We start from the raw sequence: 16,611 nt of genomic DNA on the forward strand, positions 1-16,611 counted from the left end.
TTCATAGGCTAATTGTACTTTATTTCAAAGCAAAACAACTGTTTGGACATGTATACATACATTGTATTTAATTTATACTTTAACATATTTAACATGTATTGGTCAACCTGCCATCTGGGAGGGGGGGAAAGAGGGAAAAAATTGAAACAAAAGATTTGGCAGTTGTCAATGCTGTAAAATTACCCATGCACATATCTGGTAAATAAAAACTATAATTAAAAAAAAAAAGACACAGTGGCAGAGTTAGGACTCAAATCTAGTTCTCCTGATTCCAAGGCCATTTATCTGTCCACCAAAATGTCTTTACCTTCTGAGAAGGGTATCTCTGCATGTAGTCTCCTTATGGAACATTAGCTGTCTGTTTCTCAGAAATGGGTCAGCTTTTAGTTTACTCTCATTTGAGCTTGAGCTCAGTTCTCCTATTGCTATATCTGCTGTACTAACTCACTTCCTGAGAAAACTTCATCTCTATTCTATAATCCAAAGCCTGGTTTCCGACAGTTGTCCTGCCCGGTAGCAACTTTGCACAAATGTTCCAGGCATCTGCCACTCTCCCTCAACTCAAATGAGGAACCACTCTGGTTACTGAGATAAGGATGGATAATTTTAAGGAAGATGAGGGAGGAGAATCCATCTTCATTGACAAGAGTCAACAAAATTCTTTCTAACTGCATTCATTTCCCAACTCAGCTTTAGCAAAATAAGCTCTGGAATTAAAATATTCTAATTGTTAATTACTCTTTTTCTTTCTCTTTTTGTTTCAAAGGTTTTATTTTTCCCATTTTTTGGTTTTCAATTTTTTTATAATTTCTTTTTTTTGTTTTATTTTGTTTTTCATAATTTCTTCTTAACAATTTGAAAGAAGTCACTCCGTATCACCAGCCCCATGTTTTCAATGACCCTTCCACATGGGCATTATTGAGGATATGCCTAGAAAAGATAGCATTTAGAATTTGGACAATCAAAATGCTCTCTGAAAAATTTCCATTGAAATATAATTATTACTGCATAAAGACAAAATAGACTACTGCATAGAACACTGAATTGGGAGTCAAGAAGGCCTGGGTTTCAAATCTACCTCAAATAATCTAGCTGGTTGATCCTGAGCAAGGCATTTAATTTTTTTGTGCCTCAGTTTCCTCATAGGTAAAATGAAGGAAGAGGATTTAATAGCCTTTAGGACCCCTTCCAACTCATGATGCTTTAAACCTATATTTTTATCAAGTTTCAGTAAACAATATTCTACAACAGACCATAATTTCAACAGTCACATTCTTGTTGAACAGGTTCAAAGATTATGAGCTTCCATTGAGTTTCTTCCTTATTGATTACACAGAAAGTATTTGCGTGAGTAAAGTACAGCTTCCTCTGATCAGTCACCTCTCAAGCACATGCTAAGATGTTAAGATTTCTGAAGATTATTCAACAGATATAGTCACGAAGGTAACTATTTAATATCACCCTGATAATTAATATCAAGTATGTCAAAGCAAGGATACATATTCCTAAAGTATCTGCCACTCTCAGAAAGGTTCTTGAAGAGGGTAGAAGAGGAATTCCCTATAAAATGTCTTTTTCTGGTATTCCTGTTTACAGACAACATTATGTTTTTGGCATGAGGCTTCTGAATGCCACAAGGATTCCTTGATGAGATCCGATTAGCTAAAAAACACACAGGAACAAACAAACGGATGAAAAATTCCTGTGCATTTGGAAAGTTAATTCATCGAGTCAGACCATTAGAACAAATATCTACTGTGGGTAAGGCCCTGATGATATGAAGTGAGTTAGGCCTAGAACTGAAAAGAAGGAAGTGAACATGACCAGATTATATTTGGGAATTGGGATTATGCTTTTAATGGTTCCAAGCTGTTTTGTGATGCAAACACTTCTATTTGTTTCACATGAATGTTTCTTGAGTGGTGTTTTATAATGGCAAACTTTGCATCACTATGTGAAAGCAAAGAGGGCATCCACTTACCATCTGCTCTTCAGTGACATGAGAGATTCCATCTTTAAATCAGCCCTCCTGTCACTGTACATTAAGCATCCTCGTCCCACCCTCATCTAGCCTCTTGCCAAAATTTTCTCAATGTACTCTTAGCATTATTAACAACAACCTTCTCATAGTGTTGAGCAAGATTGTAAGATGTAACCAAACCATATCTAAAAATGGTATACTCAACCTTTGGGTCTCTTTTGGTGAAACTCTCCTCCTTCATTCTTAATAACAGCTTGAGATCCAGCATGACTGCCCCCTGTTTTGTTTGTTTGTTTATTTCTTCATATTTTATAATACATGGTGATTGAAAGTCCTAAAGGGAGTCTATTTGACCCAGAGATTGTTCTCTATAACTCAAGTGGTACCTCTCCACGTCATAGCTTGTAGTCAGCACTGAATAAAGTAGTCACCTCACTTATGCTCTAAAATTGTTAGTTGTGGCCTTCTCTATGACAAACTGTGACCTCCAAATTATAAGAGTTGTGAGTTAACCTTTTTTATATTCTAATCTTTCTGGAATTCTGGTGAAACCATGGATCCTCTCTCATAACATCAGTTCTAAATATCTAAAATAGGGCTAAAAATAAAATCAATTATATTGAAATAAAGTTATACAAACATTAAAATAGAGTTCACAAGCCCCAGGTTAAAAATATCAGACATAGAGGAAAGAAGCCATGTATATGAGATGGATATTAGACTCCATGGAAAAACCAGAGAGAAATAAGGAAAGGATGGACAAACATGGAGGAGATGCAATCTACAAAACTGGAGGAAACAATCATTTAGGTAAAGTCACAAATGCATTGATGGCACTGAAGCATAATGATATAATGCGTTTGAAATCTGAAAAAAAATCAGCTAGATTCTTTGAAATGCTAAGATGAAGGAGTTAAAAGACATCTCAAGGGATCACTTAATCTGGGAAAGAATTTTTCTTCATTTCAAAGTAGTCTGAAGAGCAAACTCATGGTATACTCCAGTAGCCTCTCCCTTTTAGAAATATTCTCAGAACATGGTAATTTGATTAACTTAACCAAGATAATTTCACTTTATTTCTTCCCCAAATGAAGGCAAAGAGGATGGAAAATTCCAGTCAATCATCTTCTCAAATGCCTTACCAAAATCAGCTTTTTCATTTTTGCTGCTATCAGCGTAGAGTCTTAAATCCTTACCACAGGAGGCTTTTCCTTTTTCTTAGCCCATTTTGATTCTTTCTTTCAATTTTAAAGAGTGATTTCTAGGGCTGATCCTGAACAAAAAGAATCCCTGAGGCTCTTTAACCCCAAATAGCACTAAGTCAAATTCACTTTCAGTATTTCAAGAGATACCATTCAAGCCTGACCACAGGGAAAACTGAATCCATCCAGATGTGGCCTTTGCTTTATTCCCCACCTAGTAGTCTTGGCTGAAAACCAGGACCAGTTCATCGCTGAATCTTTATTCAACCTTTTTTTGTGTTCTTAGCAATGTGTCCTAGGGCATCAATTCTATAACCCTCTTAAGTTTAGGGGAAAAAAGAGCTATGTTATTCCTTCTGTGATTGTTGAACATAATTCTCAAACTGTGTTGTCCTTTACTCATGATATGGGTTCCCTAAGGCAAAGGTTGTCACCCTATATAGCCACCTACAACTTTCTAGGAGTTATCTTGTCTGTACATGCATCCTTTCAGTCATGCTCCAGGCATTCAATGACCTTCTCTGACTGTGAGCCTCCACCACCACCATCCCTCTCCAACTATATTCACTACTATATATGCTACTATATCCACTTGAGGCATCAATGAAAAAGTTCATCTTTCAAATTTTTCATTACCATGATGGTTACTGGACTTTTAGAAAAATGGTTCTCTGATGGACATGGCTCTTTTCAACAATGAGGTGATTCAGGCCAATTCCAATAAATTTATGATGGAGAAAGTCATCTGTATCCAGAAAGAGGACTATGGGACTGAATGTGAATCACAGCGTAGTATGTTCACCTATTTGTTATTGTTTGCTTGCTTTTTTCTCATTTTTTAACTTTTTGATCCAACTTTTCTTGTGCAGCATGATAAATGTGGAAATAGGTATAGAAGAATGGCACATGTTTTACATATATTGGATAACTTGCTCTTCAGGAAAGGGGTGGGAGGAAGAGAGGGAGTAAAATTTGGAACAAAAGGTTTTTCGGGGGTGAATGTTGAAAACTATCTTTGTAAATATTTTGAAAATAAAAAGCTATTATTAAAAAAAAAAAAAGAAAAATGGTTGTTCTCTCCAAAGAAGTGGGGAAATTCTTTGGTTCTCCAGGAAAAGAAACAGTGACATATCAGACAGAACCAGAAGTAGGGTGGTGCTCCCAGGTTCTGTCGCAGAACACTAAACTCTTTTAGTTTTTAGGGAATGGTAGTGGATACACTCCTTGGATAATATAGAAAAAACTAAACTAATCTTGTTAGCAAGAATAAGAGGCTATAACTTCCTCACTCATTCCAGATTAGTTACTCTGAAAGAGCTTCTTCTTGAGATAAAACCCTTATTTCCTCACCTCTCCTTCCTTTCCAGAGACAGATTCATAGTATCTTGGTGTCTCCACTATCTCAACTATTCCCTAAAAATGAATTAAGGCCAAGTTTTGTGCCAGGATATGGGTTAAAAAAATCTACTTAACAATTCTGAGAGACTGCAAACTTCTCCAGTCCTCCCTTGTCCAATATAACCATACTAGGGCATTTGCCTAAGAAAATCTTAGCCAAATTTGTCATTGAGCCTTATTTTCCAGTTAGACATATTTTTCTGCAGACCCTAATTGTTTAAGTCAAGTCTGTTTTCATTTAAGGTCCCTACTCCACCCCGTTCCAGCTCACTCATATTCAAACATTGCTCTGTAGATTCTGACTTCATCATTAAACCAAAACTGACCATTCTAAAGTTACAAATGATTTCTTAATTGCCAAATCTAATGGCCTTTTCACAATTTCTATCCTTCTTGAACTCTGTGCAGCCTCTGCCTCTATCAATAATATTCTTCTCCAAGACAATGCTCTTCTCTCTAGGTTTTTAATGACATTTCTGTCTTTGTTCTCCTTCTACTTGTTTGATTGCTCTTTCTTAGTCTCCTTTGCAAGATCTTCATCCAGATTACTCCCTCCAACTAAAGAATTTCCACAGGGCTCTATCCTTGATCCTCTCCTCTACTCCCCCTACTATATCACCTGGTGAGCTTATCACCTCCTGAGGAATTATCATTTCTAATTGTTCAGTCCTAAGCCTCTCTCCTGACCTGCAGTCTCATGTTTTCAAATGTACGTTGGATGTCCCATAGACAGCCTGAACTCAATGTGTCCAAAACTGAATGCATTCTTTCCATGTCAAACCCTCCTCTATTACTCTCTAAGGAAATACAATCCAACCAAATTTAAAACATAGATGTCATGTACTCCCCCTCCATATGCAGTCAATTGTTATTTCTACCTTGTGACATCTCTCATATATACTTCCTTCTCTCCTCTGACCCTGCCACTATCCTGATATCAATAGACAGTCCTTCATTCCTGGACTATTCTATTGATCTCTTGACTGGTCTCCCTGCCACAAATCTTGACTCATTCTAGTTTTCTGTCCAATCCACTGTCAAAATGATCCTCTTAAAGGAGAGGTCTGACCATGTCACCCCCCCAATCCTGTTAAATTTCAGTAGCCCTATATCATCCCAAGAATCAAATAAAATTCTCTGCTTGGCATTCAAAGCGATTCATAATCAAGCCCCCTCCTACCTTTCCATTCATGTAATTTCTTTCTATATCTCCTACCTTCATCATAAGATTCAATGACATTGTCCTCCTTGCTGTGCCTTGCACAAGGAATATCTGTAGATATCAAATATTTTCACTGGCTGTTTCTGACAAGAGGAATGATCTCTCTTTTCTTCTTGGCCTCCTCGATTCTTGGCTTTCCTTCAAGTATGAAACAAAATCCCACTTATTACAGGAAGCCTCTCTAAATCCAATCCATCAATAAAAATGTATTAAGAGCCTTCTAAATTACCAGGCACTGTGCTAAGTAATAGAAATACAAAGGAGGCAAAAAAAAATAGCCCCTACCTTCAGAGAGCTTGCAATCTAGTGGAGGAAACAAAATGCAAATAATACAGACAAAGAAAATTATATATAGGATGAATAGGAAGTACTTAAAAAGGAAAGACACTCTGCAAGGTTAAAGGACTTGCCTAAGGTTGAACAACCAGTAAGGCTCAGAAACAGAATTTGAACCTGTCTTCTTGACTTAGGAGCCAGATTTCTTTTCACTATATCATATCAGAACTCTTTGACACAAAAATATTTTTCCCTATTTGAGAACAGATTCTCTTCTAAGGCTTGTTGCATTGATTTTGTTCATAAAGAAACTTTTGCTACACTGTGGCAACTTTTGCTACACTGTGGCTCTATTATTTATAAGCCAGAGACAATGCAGGCCCATTGCCTCTGGCTCAAACTCAACTATGGATGATTTATAGTAGAAACTTATATTGAAGGCAAGTTCAAGTCCTCAGAGGACCACCACTGGGCCATGCCTGGAAGTAAAGCCTTTGCTTTATGCCCTTGGCCATGAAAAATTGGATGAGTCCCAAGCATTCTGCTCCCAAACTGAGAGATCAGAAAACCTTCTAAAATGTTTCATGGATCTCCAATGAAAAAAGTTTCTTGTCCCATATGCCCAAGTCAGCAGGCATTTATTACATACCTAGTATGTACCAAGTACTGTGCTAAAAGCTGGATTCATCTAGACATAATTCTGTCATTAGTAAACCCAAAAGAGAAAAGACATATAAAAATCAATATCTAAGGAACAGAACTTGCCCTCTTCTCTAGGCAAAAGGCCAGGAATGCTGGCCAAAGGAATGAGACTCTAGACAATAATAAAGAAAAAGAGAAACTGCAGGCATTTTGTACCCTGTCAAGAGACAGGGAGTGCCACAAGACTGACTGCTTTGGAGATCATTCTATATTCATAAACTTTTGGAAGAAAATTACTCCAAAGGGAAAGAAAAATGCAGGATGTCAAGTCTATTTAAACCTGCCAGGTTCAAAGGCTTAACTGCACTACCCCTATTCTTGGCTTCCCAGGCACTTATTCCCATGGATGGCTATTGTCATGAAAAAAAAAGAAAAAAGAAAAAGAAAATGTCAGCAGACTTGAATGTATAAGAACCAAAGTTGAGCCATAATCCAGATCTTTGGGGGTCTCCTTCATGATATTCATTTTATGCCTGGCTAACTCATTCTGAGCACTACTCCATCTTCCATCAGCTGCTTTACCCACCATAGGATGATGGTCCTATGGCCTTCTGTACTGATTTTTTCCTGACTAGGATTACCATTTTGTGTTCACTTAAATTCCAGCTCAACTGACTCTGTGCACTACATAACCTACTCTATCAACTACTTTATCTTTTCCCACACACTTCCACAGACAACTCCCTTTTATGTTTTATCTTCATTAAAATACAGACTCTTTACTTGTATGTACAAAAATAGTTATAGCAGTTCTTTTATCAGGGCAAAATGTTGGAAACTGAGAGGATGCCCATCAATTGGAGAAGAGCTGAATAAATTGTGGCATGTGATTATGATGGAACATTATTGTTCTATGGGAAATGATGAGCAGGATGCTCTCAGAAAAACCTGGAAAGTTCTCTATGAATTCAAGCAAAGTGGAATGTACTGTGTACAAAATAATAGCAATGTTGTGGATGATCAGTAGTGAATGACTTTGCTATTCTTAGCAATACAGGTGATCCATAACTCCTCTGACGGATTTATGATAAAAAAAAATCCTATCCATACCCAGAGAAAGAACTGATTGTGTCTGAATACAGATTGAAGCATACTTTCTCTTTATTTTATTTTATTTTTCTTGAGGGTTTTCTTAGGGAGGAGATTTATATATTTTTCATAACATGACTTATGGAAATATTTTGCATAACTTCCCATGTGCTTTCTTAATGGGTGCTAGAGATGAGGATAAAGGAGATTATCTGGAACTCAAAGATTCAAAAACAAACATAAAAATTGTTTTAAATGTAACTGGGGAAATAAAATTTTAAAAAACACAACAAACACAATACAAATAACTAGATCTTTTCTTCACTTGGTAAATACCACATATCTAAAATCAAGAGCAAGGATTACACAAATTACAAATCTTTTCAATAAAAGAAGAGATAAAGCCAACAAAAGAATACAAACCCTTTGATAATGGGGGTTGTCTTATCTCTTTGTATTTTTGTATCCTCAACACTTACCAGTGCCTAGCACAAAACAATGCTTAATAAATGCTCTCTTATCTATCTGTCCATCTATCTATCATCTATTTGTCTAATCTATAGATAGTGTATCTATCTATATGTCTAATCTATCTTTCTATACATCCATCAATCCAAAAAAGGAGCCATGGAAAGAGTGAAGTAAGGGTTAACATAACATAAACCAAAGACTTCTGGTCTTTGGTCTTTTTGATCTAAAGAAATAGATAATGCTTTCAGCATTAGCAGCCCCTCATGCTGTTTCATAAAGGGATAATGTTTTCAAGGTGTTTCATATAAATTTCTTATTTCTATCTCCATAACAATTTTGGGAAGTATAAATTACAGGTGTTTTCTTTACATTCAAAAAGATGGAGTCTGACACATACTGAATGACTTTTCCAAGGTCACATACTCCTAAGTCAGAGAGAGCATTTGAACCTAAATTTTCCTGACTCTGAGTCTAGTATGCAGCCCACTGGGCTATCCTCAATAATGTAGTTTTATCAAAATTCTGGTTATCCAAAAAGGAAGAGGAAAAAAAAGATAAATGAAAAAAATACACAGATCACATGCTGCATAATTGAGTCACTAGCTGTTAACTTCATCCATGGGATCAAAGGTTCATAAATAATAGATTTAGAGCTAGATGGGAAACTAGAGGCCATGCATTCATTTTACAAATAAAGAGATTGAGGTCCAGTAGAACTTTGTTCTAAGGTACCAACACAGAGGTAGGAAGTGTGCTTTTTCACTGTAGCTCCATTCCCTTGCCTTTTAAGACCCCAACCTCTCACCAATAGGTCATCTTTCTCTCACAGCCCACTTTCTCCATTTTCAGCTTTATTATGTCCCTACTGATCTTAGGGAGTGAGGAAATTTTGGCAAGGTATGTCTCAGATGATATCAGTTCCTACCACTCCACTCTTACTGTCCTGGGTACAAGAGTTCTTAATCTCATTTTTCTTTCTACATTATGTTTCCCACAGCAGTGAAATAATCCCTAATCCAGAGGAGAAGCAGGAAATTAAATTCTTCCATGAATTGGAGAAATATATCTCTGAAGCGTAAGCACCCTGGAGACATACTAGTCCATCCTCTTTTTATAGATTAAGAAACTAGGCCCAGTGAGATAATGTGACTTATCCAAAGTCATATAGTCACATAACATGTAGCAAAAGTAGGATTAAAACCCAGGACCTTTGGCTCCAAATACAAAACCCTTTGTCTTCATCAAATTACCAGAGAGACCCTGAAAGAGGGTTTTAAGTTTTCTGAATAGGTGGCAAGCATGTCTGCTGCTACTAATTCCTTTCTTTCTATTCTTAAATTCAATCCTGGGATTAACTAGATCTGTGCCTTCTGCTCATAGTAACATAGTTCCTAGAGAATTGAACGTGTGAAAAGAGTACATGATTTTTTTCAGATATCAAATAACTTGTCCATAATTTAGTGTTAGCCCCAGAGTGACCCTCAACTGCCAAGCAGCTGCCTTTTTTCTACGAGACTAAATGATTGCTCACTCTAAAAAGAAAGGTCTAGATTTATAAAAGAAAAAAAGAATTAAAAACGACAAGGAAAATAATGTTTGAGAAATTGGCAGAATTCGTGATGTTTTAAAGATTCTGCAAATAAACACTCTCAAGGAGAACAGCTTAACCCAATTATCAAAGCAGGTGTGGTCCTGCATGGACATCAGGTTAAGCAAACAATGATAACCTGTGCCAGGTGGCAGATTACAACAACTCTGGAAGCAAGAGAGCAAACACCTGCTTGTCATGGCCCTGTCCCAAAGGGGAGTGCCAAACCTTGGAGAGATTGATTGCATTCCAAGATTTGGGGAATGAAAAAAGGCAATTGGCCTCCTTGCTAGACCTCATATGACAAGTCATTGCAATGGGCACTCACTTCATTTCCAGTTCTTTTTGACCACAAAGAGAGTTGATATTTGTATATCCCAGATTTTAATTTCTATCATTTATTTTTAATAGTAATAATATTGCTGGGTTAAAGAACATTAAGGATATAAGAAGATAGGTGGCACAATGGCCAGACTGCTAGACTAGGAATTAGGAAGAGCCAAGTCCAAATCCTGCCTCAGATATTTACTAGTTGTGTTATTCTGGGCAAGTCACTTAAATTCTTGCAGCCTCAGTTTCCATATCTACAAAATGGAGGTAATAATAGTACTCATTTCACAGAGTTGTGGGGATTAAATGAGATGATATATGCACAGTATTTGGAAATGTTAAAGCACTATTTAAATACTAATAATAATTATTACTAATTATTATCTTATTTCAAATAGAGAATGATCAGACCATTTCATAGAAGGCCTGACCAGTTGGGGGTAATAATAGTACCCATTTCACAGAGTTGTGGGGATTGAATGAGATGATATATACACAGCATTTGAAAATTTTAAAGCACTATTTAAATACTAATAATTATTACTAATTATTATCTCATGTCAAACTAAAATAGAGAATGATCAGACCAGTTTATAGTATGATCAGACCAGTTCTACTAACAGTGACTTAGTGTGGCTGCCTTCCTACAGCCTCTTCAATGCTGACTTTTTAAAATATTTTTTCATCTAAATTGCATCTAATTCATGTCATTTAAATTTGCATTCCTCTAATAGTAATATTGGTGATTTATAACATTTTTCTCATGTCCAATTAAAGTGTGTAAATCTTTCAAAAACTACCTATTCATATCTTTAACCATTTAGCTATTGGAGAATAGCTTTTTAGTGTTATATCTTTGTTGCATCCAATAGAATTCTCAAAGCCACAACTCCATTAGCTGCAGATGCTCATTCTTATTTTCTGTGCTTCCTGAGATACCAAAAAAAGACAACTTTGTTCTGTTACTCAGAGCAAATCTACTCATCGGAAAGATACCTGAGCCATCTTTTTGGAGATCTAGCTTTTGTTATCCTTCACTTTCTTTGCGAAGTAAATATTACAAGAATTATTAAACCTGAATGGCAGAAAGTTATGATATATGAATGTGATGGACTACTATTCTGTATGAAATGATTCAGAAACACCTGGGAAGATTTTTATGAACTGATACAAAGTGAATTGAGTAGAACCAGAAGAATAATTTACAAAGTAACAGAAATATCATAAAGATAATCAGCTGTGAAAAACTTGATAACACTGACAAACACAAAGACCCATAACCATTCCAACAGTTCCATGATGAAAAACATTATACCTCCATATAGAGAACTGATGAACATAGAATATAGACACAAAGATATTTGTTTTCTTTTTTTCAAAACATATCTGATAAATTTGTTTTGTACAATTATATATTTGTAAAAAGTTTTATATTCCTTGCCTTTTCACTATGTGAAGAAGATAGGAAGGGAAAGAATCTAGAACTGAAAATAAAATAAAATTGAAACCTGTTTTATAGGATAAGAAAACATCCAGCTTAGATCCATTGGCAACATTTTAAGGCATACCTGGGCATCACTAAAACCCATCCCCAATATTTCCTCCATTTACTTCCAAGTTACAGACTTACATACATCAAGTCTTGGATGGCCAACTTAGAAAAGAACCATAATGTGAATGCTACCATCCAAAGGCCTGGTGCCCAGTGGACATTCTTGCCTCCTACCATTTCCCACCCCCCAGGAACTTTGTTCAGGAATCAAACTGTAAGGACAAAAAACATTGAAAGAATACAGTCTCCCCAAAATCATGTAGGTAATATTGAAATAGCTCATTATGTACCAGATTGCTTCTTCCACAAAATGAAAGATAAAACATTTATTTTTAACAACCTCTTCCCTTAATTTTTATTCTGAGTGCTTCTTTCTAGGTTACATTGATATTGCTCTATTAAAAGCCTTTTAATAAAACGTTTTTACATTAGAACTCTCTTGGGCCTTAATAATAAGGAATCACTGATTATCAAATCCTGATGGGATCTAGAAGGACATCTTAAGCAGCCCCTCTTTTTTGTAGTGTGTAAACCAAGGGCACAAAAGAAGAGAATTTTCCAGAGTCATAAAATTATAAAAAAGATAGAGTTAGGAACATAATCTGGTTCTTCAGTGCACGCTTTTCTTGGGAATTATTTTTACAGGGGGAAAAGGATACTAGACTTGTGATCTCACCAACACAGGGAAATTTTAGGGTGAAAATTCCATTCACTCATACAGATTCTGATCAGCAATTCATCTACAATTTATAGTCATATAATAGGGCTTTTAAAATCTGAATTCTTTTGTCATCTTATCTTATTTTGCACATTTAAAAACATTTTTCTGAAAAGAAGTTTGTAGGCTTCAGCAGACTTCCAAAAAGATCCTATAGAAAAGGAGGCTGAAAAAAATGAAGAGAAAAATGAGGTAAAAGTGAACCTATTTACATACAAAGCACTGCATGAACTTCCCTGAGGGAGGTGGGAGAGAGGATCCTTCTCTCAAAGGATGATTTTTTAAAAATATAATGCATTTTTTCACTTGGGAGGAGGGATTCTATGTTCATTTTTATTTTCTCTTTTTTTCAACCTCAACAAAGATTATATGAGAAAAAATGTTAATGTCTATCTTTGACAGTTGCCTGGGGCAGTGAAAGGTTAAGTAATTAATTGTTTATGTGTGTCCAAGGTGGTACTTGAACCCAGGTCTCTATGATTACAGGACTCTACAGCCTCTTTGGCTTTTCACATTTCACATTTCAATCTTATAATTCATTAATGTGATCTGATTTGCTCTGACTCCATTTGACTACTTTTCCCATTGTCATTCATCTTCCTATTTCTTTTCCCCTTTGCTCTGGCTACCCTGGAGCAAGAAGGCAGATAAGTTATGTTTTCTTTGCTACACTGAGTAGTCTCATTCTCCCTGGCTTTAGATAGAGGGCCCCACCTTCCTGACTGTAATTTCACTCCTCTATCCATTCTTCCCCAATAGCTCTCTTCCTTTAGGAAAGCTATGTCCCCTGTGAGCTCCAATAAAGACTTGTCAAGCAAGGATATTCTAAGATTCCTCAGAAATTTGTGTAACATGAAGCAAAATGATGTCACTACCATCCCCCAAAAAGACAGTACTCCTGTCTTCTAAGGTAACAGCTTTGGAAAGGACCACCCAGTCTATCCTTTCTATCCCAGGAATTCTGGCATGTAGGCAATAAGCCAATCTCAGAGCACCATATTCTGTCACTGCTCTGGTCTTTCTTTCAGGATGAGGTAACCCAGTTTAGCTTCCACACCAAGGTCAGGGTAAGGCACTGGAGTCACTGTCTTAGCTGATACAGATATATAGAAGAAAAGACAATTTGCTAACTATTGTCCTGGACATTCATCACAAAAAAGCATTTTGTAAGCCAGGCAATACTCTGCAAATGAGAAGTATTGATTATTCATTTTAAAGGACAAGCCCATTTCAAATATTCAGTGGAAGGAGAAATTACCAGGAACACTCTGGCTGTTTAACAATGTATTCAGGCTGACTGTTTAGAAGAGCAAAATGGAGTTCTCTTTAGGGATAATAAGTTTTTGTCTCATTATTTTTTTAGATATTTCTCACGTCTCAGATGAGGGCCACAAACTGGGACTTTTGACACTCTGCGGTCTTGAATGTCAATATGCTTACCTATCTCCCTCTTCTCTTCAGTGACTGTCACACTTGAGCTCTCTGAAATTTCATTTAGCTAAGGTTTTACTGGCATGAGAGAAGCTAATGATGGCAAAGAGTATTGTTCTCCCTAGGGTTTGGGAGATTTCCCTTTTTATTTTTTCATTCTTTTCCCTTTTATTTTTTCATTAAAAAATCTCCCAAAACATTTTGCCCCAAACACATCATTCCTTTTTTTTTCTCAGTTTCAAGTCTGTTTCCATTTTGAATCATGCTCCAGATGAAATGTTGCTTCACAAGTCATCATTCATCTTCTGCTAATGATTTCCTTCTCATCTTAGCAAGAAATCAAAGGAAACAGAAGGTCACATTTGTTTTCTTCTCTGAATGTGAGGAAGTTCTACCAATACAACACTCCATCCTCCATTACCCATGCCTCTGGGAATCTCTGTCCCATCCTAGTTTTCTAGTGTTCTAATATTTTTCCCCTTTCCTTACAATCTAACTTCCCTGGATCATTTGCATTGCCTCAGACTGGATACTCAACTGCCATGTCTTTTCCCTGGAGAAGCTCAACCAAGCAAATGCTCTTTCATCTTACTGCTGTCACTTGGATCCCCTGCCTTCCTTCAAAATTCAACTTCAATTCCATCTTCTGCAAGAGGCTTTCCTGGTCCTCCCAGCTGCTAATGCTTTGCTCTCTGAGACTGCCTTCATGTATTCCATGTATATGTTCTGGGTTTTTTTTTTCCAAATTATATACATGTTGTCTCCCTCCACTGTAGAATGTGAGTTTCATGAGGGCACAGACCATGTTTTGCCTTTCTTTATATCCCATTGCTTAGCACAGTACCTGGCATACCATAAGCGCTTAATAAATGCTCATTGACTGACAGTAGGGTGAAGAGTCAGTCTTTAAAAGAAAGCATTGTAACAAACACCAAAGGAAAATAAAACACTGAAAACAAAAGACAACCAGGGAGCAAACCAAAGAAAAGGAAAGCATTAGGGCCTGGCCCAATTCTCCCTCCAGGGGCTCACCCACCTGTCCATGCTGCTGCCTCCAGCCCCTGATGACAGTGATGGAGGCAGGTCTCTCCAGGAGCTGATGAAGAGCTGAAGCTGGCCACCTCAGCAGTTTGGACTCTGTCCTGACATGATCCACAGGGAGCCCCAGGCCCCTGGAGTTCTCCTTGCCCTCTGCAGACTATCTTACATCCATCAAAGTTTCAGAACCAAGGAGAACTCCAGGCCAATGGGATTGCAACATGAAGGTCAGAATAGTTGCTCTCGCTGATACGCCTTCCTTGGGAACTGAAGTGTGAGGAGCTCCTCCGCTGCCTGGCTTTACTCAAGGGGACAAGCTGTTGTTGAGGAGCAACTTTTTAAATTAGTTTTGACTTAATAATGATAATAACAACTTACTTTGCCAAAGGGCTTTCCTCACAACAACCCTGTGAGGTAGGTAATACAAGGATCAGTCAAGCCTTTTTACAGATGAAAAAAATGAAGCTCCAAGAGGTCAATTGGCTTATCAATGGCACATAGTGAGGAAGTATAACAGAGAGTAAAGGGCATGGGAGAGGAAGAGAGAAAGGAAGAAGGAAATGGAAATGGAAGAAGGGAAATGGTAATATGAGGGCATTGGGAAAGAGAAAAAGGGAGAAGGGAGAAGGGAGAAGAGAAAATAAGGAGCAGGAAGGAGGGGAAAAGAAAGAGGAGGAGGAGGAAGAGAATAGGAAAAAGGGAGCTGGAGGGATGAGAGAGAGTCTGGAAGAAGAGAGAGAGAGAGAGAGAGAGAGAGAGAGAGAGAGAGAGAGAGAGAGAGAGAGAGAGAGAGAGAGAGAGAGAGAGAGAGAGAGAGAGAGAGAGATCAAGATTTATTAAGCGCTTACTAACAGCTGAATTTGAGGCCAAATATACCATGGTCTTTCAGTATCCCACATTGCCTTTCCAATGAAATGAAATGATATGAAATGAAGGGATGCAGTATGGCAAATCACACTGCTTCTACAATGAAGTGAAGGACAATACAGTTAAGGCCTTTTTTTCAATTCAACAAGCACAGGGGATACAAAGAAAAACAAAATAATTCCCTGCCCTCAAGGAGCTTACATTCTATCAGAAGAAAACAAGAACAGAGATAAGTAAATATAATATGTTTACAAAGTAAATGCCAGTTGATTTCAGAGGTGGAGGACTCAAAATCAAGAGAATCCGGAGAAGCCTTGGATAGCAGATAGAACTCAGGGTGACTTTCAAAGGAGTTAGGAATCCCAACAGACAGAGGTGAAAGGGAAAAGTATTCTAAGAATGGGGAACATCATCCTTGGCATGGAGCACAGTCTATGCAAAAGCATAAAGGTAGCAGAAATAACACCATTGTGGGGCACAAAAAGCAGGTCAGTTTAGCTAGAACATAGAGTATGCTGGGCACAAGTAATAGAAAATGAATCAGGACAAAAAGGTTGGAACTTGATTGTGAAGGGCCTTGAAGACCAAAAGAGTGAGTTTGAATCTTATCTTCAGAGCAAAAAGAATAACTAAAATTAAGTTAAGAGAATTAAGAGAGGGAAATGGTCAGAGTTGTAGCTTAGGGATATTAATGGGGAATTATGTGTGAAGGATGGATTGGAGGGAGATATTGGACACAAAGATCCCAGTCAGGAAACCATAGCTATTATCTGGGCAAAAGACTCCAAAAGACTGATTTAAGCAAG

At 37.2% G+C, this 16,611-nt stretch overlaps 1 protein-coding gene across 6 annotated transcripts in view; it reads right to left on the minus strand.

Annotated features, from left to right (window-relative positions):
• The window catches only part of NRG1 (neuregulin 1), an 888,216-nt gene that overhangs the window by 743,952 nt on the left and 127,653 nt on the right, over positions 1-16,611 (minus strand). The window lies entirely within an intron of this gene.

The sequence above is a fragment of the Sminthopsis crassicaudata genome, chromosome 6, assembly GCF_048593235.1.
Source record: "Sminthopsis crassicaudata isolate SCR6 chromosome 6, ASM4859323v1, whole genome shotgun sequence".
Classification (NCBI taxonomy): Eukaryota; Metazoa; Chordata; class Mammalia; order Dasyuromorphia; family Dasyuridae; genus Sminthopsis; species Sminthopsis crassicaudata.